Source organism: Chionomys nivalis, chromosome 1 (genome assembly GCF_950005125.1).
Source record: "Chionomys nivalis chromosome 1, mChiNiv1.1, whole genome shotgun sequence".
NCBI lineage: Eukaryota > Metazoa > Chordata > Mammalia > Rodentia > Cricetidae > Chionomys > Chionomys nivalis.
Window position 1 is genome coordinate 124,528,787 of NC_080086.1, and position 20,242 is coordinate 124,549,028.

The window sequence follows — 20,242 nt, forward strand, 5'->3', positions numbered from 1 at the left end:
GGCAAAGGGCTGGGGATTTAAGGTGCTGTCGGGCTGATTCACTCCTTGCTGAAAGCAAGTGTGAAACAAGCAGATGATCTTGTCCTCAAGAAGGAACCAAAGCCAGGCTTCTCAGCTCTTCATGCACTGGTCCTCAAACTCAAATAATTGCTCCTACAAAACTGCAGACTCATCTGTGTTCTGATTTTTTTTTTAACACAAGACACTTTCCCTTTCTTACAAGGAAAAGAAAAGTGCCAAGAAATTCATTAAGTATTTTTAACATTCATATTTATATTCTGTAGTGGTTTAAACAAGAATGCCCCCACATCTCAGGCCCAGCTCTCTGAATACTTGATCCCCAGTTAGAAAGACTGAGGTGCTGTTGGAGGAAGTGTGTCCCTACTGGAGGACTTTGATCCTTAGAAGCCTTTTGTAAATGCCTGTTCAGTCTCTGCTTCCTGATTGTGGCTGTCAGTGTGAACTCTTAGCTCCCTGTTACTGCCACTATGCCTGCTCACTGCCATGCTTCCGGGCTACCATCACTGCCTCTTCACCCTCTAGAACTGTGAGCCAAGACCAACTCAGTCTCAACTTGCCTTGGTCATAACATTTTATCACAGCAAAGGAAAAATAACTAATACACACGCAAAGAAACGTTTGCATATTTAAATTTGCAGGTAATAATTAGATTTAATTGACTAATATTAATGACATATACCTATTTACATACAAATTCAAGATTACCTTAAAAGAGAAGATAAAACGGTAATTTTTGTTTGTTTCTCTGGTTTTTTGTTTTGTTTTTCGAGACAGGGTTTATCTGTCCTGGAACAAGCTCATGTAGACCAGGCCAGCCTCAAACTCACAGAAATCTGCCTGCCTCTGTCTTTTGAGAAAAAGATAAAATTCTAAAGTGTGTTTTTCATTTATAAATACATTTTATAATAATTTTACATAATCAGCATTATATGGATACTATGTTTTTTCATAATAATGAATGTATAGGTTTTTTAGGTTGTATCACATTAAAAATGTACCAGAAGAAATGTTGAAATATGCATAAAGAATTACATTGAGAGATTTTGTCTTTGAACCTGCTACATAACAACTAAGACAGCTCTTAGACAAACAATGCCCTCCTGTGGATAGATAGATAGATAGATAGATAGATAGATAGATAGATAGATAGATAATGGATAGATACATAGGTAGGTAGATGATAGATAGATAGATAGATAGATAGATAGATAGATAGATAGATAGATAGTTACATAGATAAATACGCAGATGATGGATAGATGTAGATGGGTAATGGTCTCAAAAGAAAATGATTTGATTGAATGCTGTGATTTTATTCAGATTTCACTGATTTAGACTATTTCTAAAGTTTTAATAAATTGGTTGTGATTAGAATTAAGAGGCTTGCTGGGTGGTAGTAACACATACTTTTAGGATCTCTGTAAATTTGAGACCAGCCTTGTCTACAAAGTGAGGTCCAGGATAACCATACATGTAAAGAAATCCTGTCTTGAGGAAGAAAAAAAAAGAATTAAGGACTTGCATGAAGTATGTACTTTACCAACTTTAGCTCTGTTTTTCTTTCACACGTAGTGGATTGGGAAGGGAGTTTTTTCACCTGTTAGTAAGATCAGGTTAGGTGCATGTCATAGGAGGAAGACCAGATATTCTTAGATTACTTTAACCTCTTTTAAAACATAAGGGCGCACAAAGAAGACAATAAATCTACTGTTCAAAGACCAAGAGGGTGCGTTGTCTGCAGAGAATTTAAACACGGTCATAAAACCAACCCAGAGTCTGTCTGATTTTTATTAATACCATTCATCATCTCATTAATGAAATATCCTCTGACTGGGAGTGCAGGCTACCGCCCCACCCCCACTATTGAAAGGGATTGTTTTCCTTAGACTAGAAGCATTATAGAAGTTATCTGTGTTTCATCCAACAGAATGAGTCTCTTCGAAATGAAAACATTACTTTTGGAAACAACCAGTGTGGGAGGCTATGGTATTCTGCCAGTAGTTGAGCCAGAGGGGGGAAACTGTTATGGTTCTCTGTTTGTTCCTCCTTTTAAAAATCATCTCATCATCCACGGTCATGTTCACCTTAACAAGTCTCCGACACATAGTCAAGGTGCCTGTTCACAACTATAGCACCCACTTCTTCAAAACCATGCATCTCTTCGACCTGTAAGATAAAGACCCTAGAAGTAAGGAATGGTGTCAGATGTACTTTTTAAAGTAACCACAGAACTTAGTTCATGGCTTTGGATCAAATGGTCACTTCCCATTTTCTTTTGCAAGATGAATTAAAATCTCAGGCACTAAACTTTTACCCCACTGCCATGTAATAAAGCACGGGTGGCACATTAACTGGTATAATTTAGTCAAAGTGCACTTACATGTTGCTCATCTGAGTCAGGTATCTACTTTAAGTACTGAATAATTTCCACCTAAGCACTGCCTTTTCTTGAACACTTTCTACATTCGGGATTTTTGTTTTACCTTGTACATGAGTTAAAAAAAAATTAAAAACTCACAAAAGAAACAAAATGAGTGCATCTGTTTTATACTTTGATGCATAGTATATGCATGGGCCATATTCTGTTTTAGTTTATAAGCCTCTAATTAAAATTGAAACTAAGTATATAAAGCCCTAACAGTAAAAGATCATGATATTGAATAAAAATAAAAAGTAAGTTGCCAGTTTTGATTTCAATATAAAAATTGTAGCTTTTGATTTGGTGATAATTAAATAATTGAATATTTGATCACAGATAAGGACCAAAATGTACCTGATTTCATGTTTTTATAAGCCAGGGCTGGCAGGCTGTTTGTTGTCCCAGTGACCAGGCTAGCTTATGCCCAAAATAATCACACAGAGATCTGTATTAATTAAATTGCTGCCTCTTATTGACTAACTCTCATATCTTGATTCAACCCATTTCTAATAATCTGTATGTCACCACAAGGTCATGGCTAACCGGGAAAGATTCAGCATGTCTGACCTGGCAGCTTCATGGCGGGCGGCTCTCTCTGACTCTGCTTTCTTCCTCCCAGAATTCTGTTCTGTCTACTCCACCCACCTAAGGGCTGCCCTATCAAAAGGCCAAGGCAGCTTCTTTATTCAACCAATGAAATCAACATGCAAACAGAAAAACCTCCTACACCAGTTAGGTTTGTATCCTGTGACAACATCCTATGCAGAGCTGTTTCACCTGTCAGTGCTTCTTCCCTGAGAAAGCTCTCTGTCCCTGAGGAGGGTCTAAGAGAGCATCAGTGTGGGACAGAAACAAATTACCAACCGAAGCACCATGCTGCGTCATTTCACCATTTGGGAACTTGAAAAGATGGCAGTAGGATCAATAGGAGACCTTCTTTTTAAATGGCCACCTAATTTAGTTCCCACTACCTAAACTCTGTACTATAGTTTCATTATTGCTGTTTGTTTGTTTTTACTTTACTGCTCTCCTTGTCTTGTATCATGTGATACCTAAGACATGTTTCTTTTCTAAATTTGTTCCAGTCCATCATTTGTCCATGTTAGAATAGAATAGGAATTTTCATTCTGTTTTTTTCTGTTATCTCTTCAGTAACTGAGACAATATATGGCCCATAATATTTCTTCATAAATGTTGTTGCATTAACATATAAAAGACTAGGGACCAGCGAGTTGGCTCAGTGGGTTAAGGCACTTGCCACCAACACTGAGGATCTGAGGTTGATCCCTGAGACCTACTTGGTAAAGGAGAGTACTGATTCTTGGGTGTTGCTTGGCCTTGACCTCCACATTGCATACGCTGGAATATCTATGCCTAAATACGCACACAAATGTAATCAAATTTAAAAACACACAAATGGCCGAATGAACCAATACATTAAAATGACAACCATGAATTGTTTTTTCTTTGCTCTTCCCAGTTACTTTTCTTTTAATGAACTATTTGATGACTTTGAATACAACTAAAAAGCTTAAAATGTTCCTTGATTCTAAAATAGCCACGCAAATTCAAGCTTAATGTTTATAAATATTTGCCCCATGAACCATTGTTAACAGACAAAATAAGACAGCCTTTGAATTGTTCATAAATTGAGCCAAAGGATAGTTTATCAGTAATTCCTAAGGTAACTAACAGAGGGTCAGCTTACAGACTCAAGCCTGCAGCTGGGTCAAATTGCTATCTCAGTGTGCTTCAGCCTCCTGCAGTGTCCCAGGCAATCTGTCTGTCATCACAGAGCAGGTGGCCAGCCAGGACTGTGCTGTGGATATGGTGACTCTGTCAGTTGCTAACCGGGATCTGTACTGCAGGGACAAGGAGGTGATGGGAATTAAGTTGCAATTTGCAATGGATAGGGCCAAAGAGTTGTACCTTACAAGAGAAATCAGCCTTGTTCCCACATAGCCCTGTCCCCTTGGAATAAACATTATCCATTCTGTTAATTTATCTCCTGTGCACTAAACCTTCTTGAGAGTCTACATGTAGGGTGAGTATTCTACAAGATGGATATGCTCTACTCATGGACTGGGCTTTCTTGATGCAATATTCCAATCTGCTTATGTGTCTTTGTAAGGTAACTTGTAGTATTCACTCCTGCCTCTTAAAAACAAAAAGGCCACAACACACACATACAGGCCTGTTTAAATTTGCAAGAGGAGTGTCTAGCTTTGTATTGTTAGGCATCAATATTCAGTAGAGTCACAGAGTAGGAGACAATGTGCTAGGTGGATGGGGCCATTTATAGATGTCTGTTGAATTCCTGACTTAACCTAAGCCAATCATTTTTAGCCCTGACTGGATCTTAAGACAACCAAGAGAATCTAAAACAAAAAACAAAATGCCCCCAGAGAGAACCCCCTGAAATACAGTGTCCAGACCTGACTTCACAGCAGGAAGAAGACAGCATCCAATGGTACAGCCTTGGCTTCAGCAGCTATTTCTTTTCCTCAAATTAACGAAATAAGACATATATGCAGTCAAACTTAGGCAAATGAATCTCTGTGTATTTTCTTTCTCAATCTACAAAATAGAAGTAATCATAGCCCTTCTGACTAATGTATAATGATCTCATATAAAATTAAATTATAGGCAGCAGCAAATATTCTCAGTGCCTCCTCAAATAGCCTGCCATTTATTTAGCTGAGCATTCTAAGAGATACAGAAACAATTCCAAAGATAGTCATGTTCTTCTGTGGCAGAGTAGAACTGATGTGGGGAGGAGATTTTAGCTGCTGACCTTCATTTACTCATGATCACTATGTCCTTGAATTACATAGCATGAGTCTGAGTTCACAAAGAGATGAGCACACGCTGGTTTGTTATCCAAGCACCTCCACTGGCAGCAGAACCAGCGCTGATAACTTTGTGCATTAAGACACCCCGAGGTTCATTCTATTTTGCCTCCAAGTCTCTTTGCCATTTTCATTTTGAATGACTGCTATCTGGGATTCAGGCAATCCCTAAAACACTGGCATTTCTCAGAAGATTCTAACCAGAAGCCAGCAACTGAAGACATAATAAGGGAGCCATGCGTCAGGGGTGGTATGTCATGAAGGAGATTTATTAAAATAGCTGATGTATGACCTCTCAGGGACAAGACCTCAGAAGTGAATGCTAAGGATACAGAACATTGCAAGTGGCCCTTGTGATCTTCAGCCCCTGCGATGGAGAGTCTTTAAAACAATGTTGAAGAGAATCTGTAGAGGTTTTTGTCCCATAGATAAGGTCTCCTTGGAAAACATTAATGTGAGCAAAAACATCATAGTTGTATTCAGAATTATTTCAAGTGCATTCTTTGATGCTCCCAGTTTTAATAAGATGAGTGTAAATTGTATACACAACTGTAAAGAGCAAAGGAGTATTATCAGTAAGTATAGATAAACTGAGTCCTTACAAAATTAGAGCATACAAGTGGCTTTTTAAATTTGTTGCAGAAAGAGAAAGTGGTTCCCTGATGTGGAAGCCCGTTTTCCTGGTTTACCCACTGTATAGGTGTAACAAGGACCTCGACATAGTTGTTGCCAATAATAAAATGCCCTGGCTATGGAACTAATTGTTTGATTTCTTTTTATTTGTGTGACTATGATTTTTGATAACATTTCACTCCCAACAATAAGAGCAAAATCATTTGCTGAAAGACTTCTACAATCAATAACTCTGTGAAGTATATTATATATATTTTATCCTTCCTACAGCTTTTTGAAGGAGATTTTGATTCTAGCTTCTCTGACAAAGATAAGGCATTTTAGAGGTTAAGAAATTTCCAATGGTCACAGGACCAGAGCAGAGTTGGGAGTCCAGGGCAGACATTTTGACACTTAAGCACTGGATCTTTTGTTCTTTTCTGTCCCTACAAGGTTTCTACCTTTCAGCTACCATTGGAAAAGTTGGAAGATATGAACTAAATATTTCCTCGGTCTAAAACAAAGCAAAACTGCGAAATGAAATTGTTGGATAAGTCCTGACTTTAGATAAAGGTTTCTCAATGTAGAATAGCAGGCCCCTGATGCCCCTAAATCTGGGAAAGCTTCATTTTACCACCAGAGGAAGTGGACAATCCCTCAGTGATCAGGCACAGAGACAAGGATTCTCACTACCAGTCTATCATGAAGTTGGTCACACTCTGTGAAGCTTTGTGTGCACCAGCACTGCTGGATGGAGTACTAGGCAGGTATTTTAGCAAGTCAAGATGCAGCAAAGAAGTGTTCAACCGCAAGGCTAAGACTCAAGTGACAAAGACCAACAGAACTGGAAGTCAACACAGACTCCCCACAGGCATTCCTTAAGGGAATAACCTTGGATTCAGTCAGTGGTGAAGGAAATCTAAATGACAAAATGATGTGCTCTGTGGTCAGCAGAGGTGTTTAGGCAGAGAGCTAGCTACTGTGTTCTCTTCTGGACAGTTTGGTGTACTGTGGAACATTTTCTAGATGCAGAAATCTATATAAGACTGAGTTTAAGAAAGAGCAGCATGAAGAAAATGGTAAAGGCTGCAAGTAGAAAGGAGAATGGGGATGACCAGGACTTAAGTAGCTGGTTGAATTTTAATGAAACTCCTAGAAACGGAAAGAACAATAGTGTCTCTGGCTAAGGCGTTGACGTCATAAGAAAAGGAACTATAGTAGAGTACTTGCTTTCTCCATGATAAAAATTATTATGGGTTTCAACCCAGTACTAAATGAAACATTTTTAAATGTGCAACTCTTGGTCTCTTCTTTTTGGAGATTGGATATAAAGCTGAATATAATACATGTCACTTATATTTGTTTTGCAGTGAATTTTCTGAAGGCCCCAGAAAAGGTTTTCTAGGAACTAACTCATAAAAACCTTAGTATGCGTTGACTTTTAGTAACAATCTTATGCAATTCGCTAAGTGGTTGTACCATGCTTTTTAGCTAGTGATATAGTGAAAACTAATGCATGAAAACTCAGGTCCAAGGGGGGAAACACAGCTGTATGTATGAGAATACCATAAGAGACTGCTATCAGGACTTTTGTGACTAGGATAGGAAACCCCACTTTCATACGTGGTACAATGCTTTTTCTTTGTCCTGATCCAGCCTGCAGCAGCCTCGCCACTTCTTTAAGTACAGCTGCAGTCTCCCACGGCCCTTTGCGGGTGATGTAGACCTTGATAATTCTTGCAATAAAAATCCAGCCATGTATGACATTTGGGAGGGAGGGAGCAAAGGGTTTAAATTGCCTTGGGGCACTAGAATCATTATAAAGTTGGCTTTAATGAGAAATAAAAGACAAAGAAAATTAGGGGCTCAGATATTAAGTCAGATCAAAATGGGTACCAAATTACCAGGCATGGGGCTGCCTCTTAGTGGTTCTAGATAAAAAGAACACTTAGTGTAGGTTTTCTCCAAGATTCAAAATTTGCTTATCAATTTCAAGTAGAAAAAAATAAAGAAAACGGGATGCCACTTTAATACCTTCGTAGACGCTGACATGATAGACTTGGGGTACCCTAAAAAGCCCACCCCTTTTGCCACACGATGTTACAAACAAACGTACACTTTCAAGAAAATTGGAGCATTCACTAGTCAGTCCATTAAGGCAAATCTGTTTCTCATGCTGCACACAAGATCTATGCCAATGGAATACAATTCGCTCACATTGCTCTTCCATTCGTTCACTCTCTTCCTTCACCTATGTTCTCTGCCCTATGAATGGAGTGGACTCTTTCCCTACAAGTTTTTCCCTGTGTCATGTAGATGCAGCCACTTTTCTTTCCAAGCCCCCTTCCTTGAGTGTGAGCTAAATAGCTGCCTCTCTCTCTCTCTCTCTCTCTCTCTCTCTCTCTCTCTCTCTCTCTCTCTCTCTCTCTCTCAAACAGTTATTAGTAGAGGCATATGCTAGCTGAGTGATGGCGATCCACTCTGTTATGCCATGTGTCAGTAGTCTGTGCAGTCTCACTGAAGCCTGCATAGATAGCCATGGGGCCTCCAGGAAAAGCCCTGGACCCAGCAAAGAAAGGAAACTGTTGTTAGGCAGTAAGAATTCCCGCGAATGTCGACAGAAAAGGCAGCTTGCAGTATGTTCTGACAAGCTCAGTGCCCATGAGCAATTAGAAGGGCACCGCACATACTTGCTGTGTGCGGTGAAGTCCTCCTTCAGAGGCCACCCATAGCATGTGACATTCGCTAGAAATGGAGGCGCTGCCCTGAGCAAGAAACTTCATCACCAGGAGATTGACATCCATACCTTATTGAAAGGATACTCTAGCCCAGAGCCCTGATTCTTTACCCTCCTTGAGCCTAGGATGGACCAGGGCACCTGAAAAACCATTCCCTGATGACTGCATTCCACCCCATAGATTGCCAGTTCACTAGTCTGGGGTGTGGCCTGTGCGGTGGGATTTAAAAACCCTCTCCTGCATAGCTGAGGTGCAATCAGGCTCAAGAGTCCCTGATGGGCTTCTAGAGAAAGGCCATTTCTCCCACCTTACTTTGTTTCAGAGTCACTGATTTCTGGAGTCCTAACCTTTCTTCACTTAAGGCCTGACAGCCAGAGCTGCGCTGTAAGTATGAGGACAAACTCTACAGAAAGACTTGAACTTCTGACCCCTGTCACTGCTGCCTCTGCTGCCTCTCAGCTCTCTCTTCTGTCCCTCACCATATAGCCGCCCCTGACAGGGCACTCACCTACCTTTCTTGGCAAACCACAAGGGCTACTATCAAGTGTTGCTTTAAAAACACAAACCTGCAATTCTGCTCAGAGTCTGTGGCAGCTTTTGAGTGTGCAGCTTTTGAGCCTGCATCCCCAGGTGTATCTGATGGGCAGCCAGGTTTGGGTGTCACTGAGCTCCTCAGTGGGTCTAGCCCTTCATCCTGCCAAGTCATTAAGGATTTGTAAGGATGAATGAACTGTCATGAGAGCAAGGGCCTGCTGCAATGCTCCTTTAATTATGGGAAAGTGATGTATTGGCAATGGTATGGCTTCTCTTGGAAAGGACAATGAATGATTCGTAGATTGCTGCATTAGGTCTTTCCTGACTCAGTCTTAACGCTCAGTTTCTTACTCCTGTCTGTAGTTTAAAAGCAGCACAGCATTCAAACTAAAGGGCCTCTTGGTCTTTATTCCCATGGAAGCTGCAAGGTGTGAGCAAGATAGCAACACCTTGAGTCCTTCCGAAATCTCCGCTGGGAAACCCCTGTCCTCGTCCGCATTTGATCCACAGCGTCTAGTAGCTAGCATATACTTCTTCCTCTCTCAACAAGAAGGCGAAACACAGAGTAAGGATTAAAATAAAAATGGTGATACGTCGCCAGATTTCCTTTGCTAAAAAGAAAGCTTCCATTAGAAGAGGACTAGAATGTGGAGGAAGAAAGATGTATCTGGAGTAGCAAATTCGGGGGTAAGGAAGAAGTAGGCGAGTTGTATGGGGGGTGGGGGGCGTCAGGTTGTCTATGGATCAGTCTAGCAGGGTTCAAAAGAAAAGTTGCAGTAGCTCGTGTTTGCGCCTGTCTGTGTCTGGGTGCAGAAGGGAGCGCTGGCTTGCGCGGCGGGTACGCACTGCGGGGGCCCCGCGTCCAGGGAATTCAGCCACTGGTGGAGCACAGGAGACCCGGTGGCTGCAAGGGCTGCCCGCTCGGCTCGTGTTCCCACAAGGCACCCGGGGGTGGCGCGCGGGGTCCAGCTAGGCAGGAGGCGGCGGGCCCGGCGCGTGCGAGCCAGTGCGAGGCTGCGGGCGGGCGGGCGGGGTGCGCGGGAGGGAGGAGAGGGAGCGAGGGAGGGAGCGCAGCGCGCGCGCCGCCCGGCCCCGGCCCTCCCAGCCTGCCGGCCTCGCCGCCTCCCGCCCGCGCGCACCGCTGCCTGCCACCGCCGCCACCGCCGCCGTCGCTGCTCGAGCGGGCGCTGCTCCGGAGTCGAGCCGCCGCCGCCACCGCCGCCGCCGGCTTTGTGCTTCCAGCCGAGGATGGGAGCGACCTCTTCCTGAACGCGAGCTGTCTCCAAAAGGGAGTGAGTGCGCCCGATCGCCCGGCGGCGTGCAGGGAAGCCATCCACAAGGCTCAGCCCAGGTAAGGAGCTGGTCCCTGGCAGGCAGCGACATCGAGAAGGAAACTGCTCTCTTTAAGGTTCTCAAGCCAGCGATTCCCTTCGTTTAAGCCAAAGGGTAGGCTTCTTAATTGTTCGTGTGTGTGTGTGTGTGTGTGTGTGTGTGTGTGTGTGTGTGCAAGCGCACGCCTGCAGATTTTCTGGGTGTCCGTGGTTCTCTGAGAGTGAAATTGCTCAGACTGTTGGTGGTTTGGGGCGTGAGGGTCCCCGCCTGCCAGTGTAGATTGCCCGAGAAGAAAGGGCTGCTGGTAGGAGGGAGATGCTGCACCCTGGACAGTGCTGGGCTGCGAGGATTCCAGGCGCGAAGAGCTAAGTCCACCCAGAAAGCAGGCAGCGCTGCTGGGAAGACAGACATCTCCACCCACTGGGTTCCTCACGGTCGGTCCCCCTTCCTCCTGGTAATCCCTGGGGTCTTCCCCAAGGCTCCACTTGTGAGCCACCTCTCCTGGAGGACGTTGGGTGCTACTAGGCGAGGACTGCAGAGGGGAGGGAGGTGTGGCTGGGTAGCAGAGAAAGAGGAGGGAGAGAAGCTGTGGGGAGTGGGCTGTAGGATTCCCTGCACGGGCACTGTGTTGGGGATTCTGCATGCACTTGCGTCTTTACCCCGAGATTCAAAGGGAACTTCACAGCTGCATCATTTACCACTGAGGCTGGGCTGGCCCTTGGGGAAATGGCCAGTGTTCTGAGATTCAAGGATCTCCTTCTTGGCTCCGCCTTCTCGAGGAAGAGGCAGGACAGTCCGCCAGAGAAACCAAATCCGTCCTGGAGACGCATTAAAAAATACAACATATGTGCATGTTTGCCTCGTTCCCCCCCCACCCCCCCGTAGAGCCATAGATTCTGTCTCTGTCTGGTGAATGACTTGCTAGCAGTTCCTACTTCCCTCCCCAAATAAAGAGGAGGTGCTTGAGTTAAGAGCAGCTGTGATCCAATTTAACAAAGCATTTTTGGGAAGAGACCAACGTGCTTGTTATTTGTGATCACGGGCAGAAGAAAGTCATGCTTTTTGTGCTAGGTATGGCTTTAAGCCCCCTTAGCCTGGCTCCCTGGAAGGCGCTCTCTGCTAGTCAGCCACTAGTGGTTGTGAATATAACAACACAAACTTTGTCCTGCTGGAGGTGTAAAGCCTAAAATGAGAAAAAAGGATATCAGTGGGAGGTGTAGTGGAAGAAGCTTTTTGAAAAATGACAGATGCGCTAAAGACAGTTCAGGGATCCTGGTCAGGGAGCCAGCTGCTGAGGAGGTGAAAATTTCTCATCAGATTTGCTTCAAGAGATTGTTTGAGGACCTCAGCTTGGAGAAGCAGAACGTTTACAACCTTAGATCTGCTGTCCTGCTGTGCGAAGGTTTCTCCAGGGGCGTTGTGGGGAGCGTGGGAGGGGAATTCTGAAAGTATGCCCCACTAAAACACACACACATGTACTCACACAGAGAGGGAGACACACACAGACACACACACATATTCTCACGCAGAGAGACACACACAGACACACACACACATGTACTCACGCAGAGAGAGACACACACAGACACACACACATGTACTCACTCAGAGAGAGAGACACACACACAGACACACACACGTACTCACGCAGAGAGAGAGACACACACAGAGACACACACACACGTACTTACGCAGAGAGAGACACACACAGACACACACACCACACACCTCTTCTCTAAGGCTCTTGGGGTAGGGGAATGAATCTAGAGTCTTCATTCATTTGCAGTTAGAACACAAAGCCAGAAAGAGAATGACAGCTTAGGTTCCTCTTTCGAATTCCTGCCTTACTGGGATTTTGCTCTCTGGTTTTGTCAAACTTGCTTAATCTTGGAGGTTAGCTGGGTGTAGACAGCAGGAGGAAGGACAGCCTGCTCCATCCATCTTTGGGTTTTGTGAGTGAGCGGGTGGGGGAGGACCCACTGCTCTCAGTCAGATGGGTTTTCTTCAGTCCTTTTCATTCCACACGTTCTGCCTGCTTTGAGGGTTCCATTTGGATCTCAGAACTTTTTAACTAAGATCTCCCCTATAAAGACAGTCCCGATCTGTGAGGGAAAAACAAACAAGCAAACAAGCAAGCTGAACTGAGAGAAGGCAGTATTCACTGCTGAGCTGACCAGAGGTAGCACAGAATGTAAGCATCAAGGATGATTATCTCAACTCTTCTGCCTTGAAAGCAAGCTGCTTAGCCTAGCGGAGGAGAGAATGTTGGACTAAAGGCATTGGAAGGCAGTGCTTCATGGCCCCTGTCTATTTGTAGACCTTTCATCCTGTAACTAGAATGGTTTCTATGGCATCAATTTGGATTCAGATTAAGAGACAGACAGAATTTCTGTTGACCATGAAGGAAAAGGAAAGAGCATAGCAGTGCGGGTGCTCTAACTCCAGAGAAAAAACAGAGGGGAAGGTGAGGAATCCCCTGAGGACTGATGTGCAGGATTTATAGAAGTTGGCTCTTTCAAGCTCACTATGCTTTGAAACAATAAAATACATCAAGAAGAGCTTCAGCATTTGTTAGCAAGCTATATTTAACATGTTTTTTTATCAGACAAAAATAGACTTTTATTTATCTTGCAAAGTAAACGCATGGTTCCTTCCCTCTTAGTGCTTAATCTGTTTCTCTGACAAAATAAATGAGAATGACTCTGGAGCCTCTAGAAACTGCTTTTCTCCTGTAAAAAGAGAATGGACAGCAAGAAGAAAACACACGCGATGTAAAGAAAGTGTTTTGTGCCTGATTGTGGTTGTCACGTGTGTGGGGTGAGTCTTTTCTCCCGGGCACTCCAGGTAGAGGGAGGACAATATACAGAAAAGAAGCAGGTATAGGAATCAACAAGATCCAAGCTGAAATGGAAGTAAACTCTATAGCAAGAAACATTTAGAGAAGATAATGTTATATCAGGTTGCATGCCTCATGTTCGGCTGTTGTATATGTTACTTTCAAGTAAAACAAAAATCTGATTTTGTTAAGCATTTAGTGGTCCAAGTACGACTTTCTGTCACTTAGGGACATAAATCTTTTGCTTAGCCATCATTCAATACTATCCATACTCCATGATTGGATCCTATAAACTCACAGTTAGACACCCCGTTTCCCTAGTAGGAACACTTTACCCATCTGACCAAATTCTACTGCTCCCTCTTGTGGCAAGTATTCTCCCTGACTTTCTCTAGATCCCCAGATGGGCTCTGCTCCCTTAGCTGTCTATCTCTCCAGTTCTAATTCTCAGCGGGGACTGAGAGTAAGCAGGCCATTGGGTTACAGCACTAGCCATTCCCACTTTTCCCTCTGTACAAAATGCTTTGGGCTCCCGGGGGATATCTCTCAGATCTAGTGGAAGTAGATGTCAGGTGTTTTCTGACCCATTGGGATGGACTAGACTCGGGAAATGTGAGCTTTCAGCTTTTGCCTTTTGGGATTTTTATTTAAAGGCAAGACTCGTCCAGTGGGGCCTCATTAGATGCTGTAGGATTATTTTCCACTCTCTCTCTCTGACTTTCTCTTCTTTCCTCCCTCCCTCCTTTTTTCCTCCTTCTGGCCTTCCCTCTCTTGTCCTTTCTCTACTTTTCTGTCTTTTTTTTTCTTTGCCCCAGCCTCTAGCCTCTCATGTGTACACGTGCATGATGCTGAAACTTTAAACTAATCAAGGAGTAGGCTCTCAGTCTTTCTTACATGCAACACAGACAGCTCATCTTCTGGCTTGGAGACTTCTAGGGTAAGTGCTTACTGGTAGGCTTTCATCAAAGGGGTTCCAAAGACAAACCGGGAGCATCTTGATTCAATAGTCCTTACTGCTGTCTTTCCCTGCCAACTTTGTTTTGAAACTGGCTGCCTTATGCTCACAGTTGCAGCTGTCCTTTGGTCCTTTTAGTCCAGAGTGTAACCAGATAGATGAAGGTTCAAATGACACACATTTTGACTTTACTTCCTGCCCAGTTTTCAAAGAAGGGAGGGAGTATCCTGACTGACAAGTGAGGCAAGAAAAATGTTTCCGTGGCTGAGGGCCAATACCTCCTTTATAACAAGTTGCTTGAGTCTGGCCTAAACAGTCATAGGTTCAAAACCTTTATCCATTGGCCAACATAGTATCTGAGATCCTTAGAGTGAAAGTCATTCATTTGAGCGAAGGTATTCTGTCAGACAGATCCCTAACAAAATATAGAGGTACTGCCTGGCTGAGAGGTACTCTGTACAAATCCCTGCAGGGAATTATCATATGCTCATCTGTGAACCTGGAATGGTTTATACAATTAACTGACAGAAAGTCCTGAGATGCGGAAGACAAAGAGCAAGTGAATGGAATTTAAAGCCGCGTTTCTGCCCAGGGAATGCCCCTCCGAAGACTGTTCTGATGGGCAAGTATGAGGAGTCCAGTGCTAGGGAGCAGAGCTTCTAACAAAGGGGTCAGTAGTAGGAGAGTAATTAGAAACAGGCAAACATGGATTCCCACACTAAGGGGCTACTCTTAAGCAGCTTTGGATCTTTTCTTGAAAGTTACCCTCTTTCTTTGTAAGACTTCTGAGAAATGGGCAGAATATTTTCTGCAGAGTAAATTGATGGTCTTCAAATCCTGAAGGTGCTATTTTGTACCATATGCAGCATTCCCAAGCCCTGAAGTGCTGTACGGTACCATCATCAGCGTCCGCACTGGTTACCTAGGTGATAGTAGCCTGATGCCAATTAGGGTAAATAGTCACCTGCATATTCAAGAGATGGAAGATAGTATCGGGGGCCATCTTAAACTCAAAGGCAGAGTAATCATTCTGCAGATCTTACACGGCCATTGCAGGCAATGTCACAAATAATAATTTCTTTGTTGACTTTAATGTGAGATCAAGTCAATCAGCAAGGCAGTGATTCAGCAACTTACATGAATCCAACTGTGACATTTATTGAGCCCTAGATGTATATAAGGCCCTGCAGTGGGCTTTTCAGAACACACACATGAAAAGTGAATTATTTTCCATTTGTTGGAGCACTTGTCATGCCAATTCTAGACAAGTTGCTGTACATATGTATATATTTTTCTGATTCAATGCTTTTAAGTGTCCTGAAAGGAAGCATCACTACCTTAACTTAAAGATGAAGACAGTTGCATGACTTCACCATGGGTGAGTAAGAGCCTGTACAAAAGTCGCGCTCTGGACTGAGTGCTTCCTGTCCTGATCTAGAACAATTATAGATGAAATACCATGGCTGAGTAAGGCAGGTTCTGAACTGTAGAAGAATGAAGTGCTAGATGATATGAAAAGGAAAGAGAAGCTTGGCCTGTGACTTCCTCTAGGAGAAGGTATTTCAGGTCATTTGATAGGGGGAAAGGGGTTTAGAAAACCAGTGAGCCCAGTCCCATTGAGCCATATGAAGCCTGCCCCAGGCATTTTATGACAAGGACAATAGACCAATGTCCTGCACAATTCTATAGCTACTGATCTGCTCCCAGTCAGGACTATGCTTATAGACTGTAGAGTTATGACAAATAGTAATTTTATGGCATTTTACACTTGAAAGCAACTTCCAACATGATCTTGGAGCACAACCTTGAAAGACAGAGGCTGTGGAATAAGTAGTCAGAAACAAATAGAACCAGTGGGTCACCTGCCAACTCATTTCTCCTTTTACTTTTTGGTTGGTTTTAAAGATCAGCTCTCATTATGGAGCCCAAGTAGGCTTTGAATTCTCCTGCCTCTGCCTCCAGATTTCTGAGATTGTAAGTGTGATGCTACCCTGGGTATTCCTTGGTGCCACTCTAGGTTAATTTTGTTTATGTATCATTGTTGGCTCTCATGAATTTCCCCTTTCACTACTCCAGCTTCTCCAAGATCTTCATTAATACACAAGACATAGGGCCACTCTTTGGTTGTGTTCATTCTTAGTAAAAAGCCTCCCAGCCTAGTAAAAGGTCAAGGTCATTGGACTGCTTATCCATCTCCGAAGGGACACTTGCTTTGTAGACCTTCGCTGTAAGTGGCATCAGGGAGAGTTTGAAAAGGTACTATCTCTCAGGAGTACCATTCCCCTTTCAAAATGCCTTTCTTATGATGGAGATTGTGACCACCCCGAGCTGAAGTTGGTGTGTGTTGGACAAATTCACATTCTCCCCCCGCCCCGTGAATCTTTTCTGTCTTTCTTCCCAGAACACGCAGTTCTTTCAAGAGCTTCTTTTTCATCGGTGCTCTCATTTCAGACTGTCCTCAGCACTGGAAAACACATCAGATGGCATGTAGTTTATTTTTTTCTTTTTCAAATAACGAAATGAAGAGTACTTAATATTAAATGGCTCTAAGATGGAAAAAGAGGGAGTGATACCTAGAAGTCACCCCATCCAAGTCACGTCTACTTCTTCCTCTCTGACAGTGTAGAAGACCTTCCCAAATGCAGATGTTTTCCAGCTGTAGGAATGCCTAGATATCTAACAAAGATTCCCCAGGGAGGAACGAGTACTGAGACACTGCTTTTTTTTTTTTCAATGTTGACTCTTCAACTGCAGGCCCCTTGTGTTCTTGGCCTACAGGGCTCTGAGACCAGCAGATGTAAGCAGACCATTCATATTTACAATGTCTGTTTGAATTTAGCATTTCTCTCGGCTCCCTTCTCTCATCTATTTAAGGAGGGATGGTAATGATAAAAATAGTAATTACAACATTAATGAGTCTATGGATTTTATGGGGAACCATATATCAGTGCTAGAGTTTCTGGTGCACAAATATTCTATAAAGATTTATAAATGGCTTACAAATAAATGAGAGTCCTTGTTCCTATCATGCCTTTTACATGAATATGCTCAGTGATGCGGAGTATTGCCATGGAAAGGTGGAAGGCAAGTATACATTCGATGACATGGACCACCTAACCATTATGTATTTGTTTGTACTCTTGTTTAAGATATTTTTGTATAATGATACAAATTTGTATAATGATAAAAAATTGATACTAATTTTTGTTAGAACATACTCTATATATGTTTCTACTCTTGTTTGACTTATTGTACCTAGGCAGCTCATTTAACAATATAATGTAAATTTCTAGTCCTTGAAAGCTATTATTATAAAACTGTTTAGGATAATTAAGAAATGCATGCTAGTAGTTAGTCATCTATAATAATCAAACTTGTAGTGACTTTAGGTAAGTTTTCAAGGTCAGAGATACAACTTAAATAGATAGGTTGTCTTCAAACACTTCAGAGACCTATAAAGTATTTATTTAGGTATTTAAGATTTTAAATAACAAAAGGATTTCATGACAGTGAAACACATCTGCTCATGGTAGCACCAATCCACTTTTAAAAAAATGAATGACTGACATCAAAGAACTGCCATATGGAGTTTGTGGTTATTGTGACAAAGTTAGTCACTGGGCGAGAAACTCCCCTTGCCTTGACTGCTGACAGTATATTATCCAAATTGGACAAGCAGGACACAATAGAAGATGACTGCTGAACTTTGCCAAGACAAAGTCGGATAGTCCTTCAAAATTCCTGCTTTAGATAGAAGTCTGTCAGATGTTTTAGGCCTGTAGTCCAAAGATGTATGCCCCATGCTGTAGGAAAACCTGGGTGACTATATAGGCAGTCAACTATCTTCATCATTTCTGTAGTTTTGGAAGTTGTTTCCTCTGCACTTCCTCTTTACTCGGATAATATTTTATTCTTATTGGGTCTGTGATGGGGATTGAATGCTAGAGAGTTGTACGGTTTTCCTTGTTGCCAAATTCAGATAAAAAGGACTTGCATAAATGATGTAGGGTACTTATGGTTGAAAAACAAAAATCCTAAGTTGTTTATCTAAAGAGATGTTTTAAGTTTTAAAAATATATTTTTAGATAGTAATACAAGTTATTATAGAAAGTGACTTAGGTATAAAACTTTGGACTAACTAAAAAAGGATAGATAACACAGTAATTTCCCCGAATTTGCCAAATACAAACAGACTGGGCATTTTAAATATAATTCTTACTTAATAATTGTTCATATTGTATGTAGTTTTATTGTATTAGAGTAACTATAACTTTTCCTTTTTATTTAGGTAAAAGAACAAAATGTTGTGGGACATTTTCACTGCGTGAAATGTATTGCTGAGATTGGTGTAATAAAATGCTGAACGGCTAATAGCTGGGCAGGAGATATAGGCAGGAGAACACTCTGGAAACAAGAAGGTAGAATACCCAGCCAGACTCAGAGGATTCAGGATGAACAATGCAGAGATAGGTAATAAGCCTCGTGGTATGTGGACTAATAGAAGCAAATTCATTTAAGTGATAAGAGATAGTTGGGGGCAAGCCTAAGCTAAAGATCAAGCTTTCATAATTAATAATAAGTCTTCATGCCATTAACTGAGGGCTGGTGGTCCTTATGAGAAAGCTTACTACACATATGCACATGCGTGTGCACACACACAAACGTTGTAAGATCACACGTGTTTTTCAATAGTGATAAAAATTGCTTTTTGTTTTTGTGGACCAGGGAGTCTGTCACAGTCATTCAACTCTATTTCTTCTACAAGAAAGCCAGCTCAGACAATACATACATAATGGAAGAGCTGTTTTCTTTAAGAAGTTATTTATGAACACTGACTCTGAATATCTCATAAGTTCCCTTTGAAATGTGAAATGTTCTTTTATTCCAGTTTTCAATCATCTAAAAATTGGAAAACATTTTAATTTCATGGGCCGTACAAGACCAGGTGGCCAGCTGGGTTGGGCTCCATTGGACATGAATTGTTGATTCCTGACAAAGTACATAGTGTGAAAGACACAAAAAATGCGATATCAGTGAGTCTATGACATCTCAATATCAGTGAGTCTACGACATCTCAATATCAGTGAGTCTATGACATCTCAATATCAGTGAGTCTACGACATCTTAGCGGTTAGGTCAGAGTCAAGAGAGGAGGCCTAGAAACACAGACTTTGTTTTAGAGTCTAGTCTGTCACTTTTGTGACATGTGGCTTTGCAAAATCTTTGCAGCTATCTGTCTGAAGTTTCTTACTGAGAAATGGAGAGAAAGGCTATCTAACTTTTAAGGGCTTTCCCAGGGGAAAAATAATAATAGTAAAGGAAATTTAACAGAGGGAGAATTGGCTTTAAGGATGGATCAGGGAGGTTAGGTATAAAAGTTTGGAAAAGGAAAATATGATTCATATTTAGTTTTTTTTCTCATATTTAGTAGCTCTGCTGACTGTCAGAAAACAGCAGAGCTAGAGAGGTGGACAGGTACTGTCTTATGAATGGCACTGAATACTAAAATGTGATATACCATAATGTCAAATTATTACCAGAATTCCCTGTATTTAACAGTTGAATGGGAGAGAGCAAGAGAGTAGAAGGGACTTGTCCAAAGTTCCTCGGTGGAGCTAAATCTGGTATTCATTTCTTGTAGTCCCTAGACCAATGAGGCCTTCATCCACTCCACTCCCCAGAACAGTGTATCGGAAAGCAGTTCACTGAAGGGGGATAGCTCTGCCTTCCAAGATGAAAAGTCTCATATAAACTATGGAACTATTTTCAGTGTTTTCCGAGCATGATCTCATATCCCACATTAGATAGTAGGTCTGTGAATAATCCCATTATCCAGAAGGGTAATGCCAAGGGGTCAGCAGAAGCTTTGCCCTGAAGCATTTGATTCTCCTGATTTCCTGTAGTTTTTTCTAAATTCTGAATAACTCAGATGTTATTTTCTCAGGG

At 42.3% G+C, this 20,242-nt stretch overlaps 1 protein-coding gene across 8 annotated transcripts in view; it reads left to right on the forward strand.

Moving 5' to 3' along the window:
* Positions 1–20,242, forward strand: part of Slc8a1 (solute carrier family 8 member A1) — a 369,285-nt gene that overhangs the window by 48,179 nt on the left and 300,864 nt on the right. For 3 of the 8 annotated variants that reach the window (XM_057762235.1, XM_057762258.1, XM_057762274.1), the window contains exon 1: positions 10,279–10,524. The exons of 1 other annotated variant lie outside the window; for it this stretch is intronic. The gene's annotated coding sequence lies outside the window, so the exon portion shown is untranslated. Of the gene's footprint in view, positions 1–10,277; positions 10,620–20,242 lie in introns of those variants that run through there. 4 more of the 8 variants (XM_057762242.1, XM_057762266.1, XM_057762248.1 and 1 more) reach the window with 3 other exon arrangements.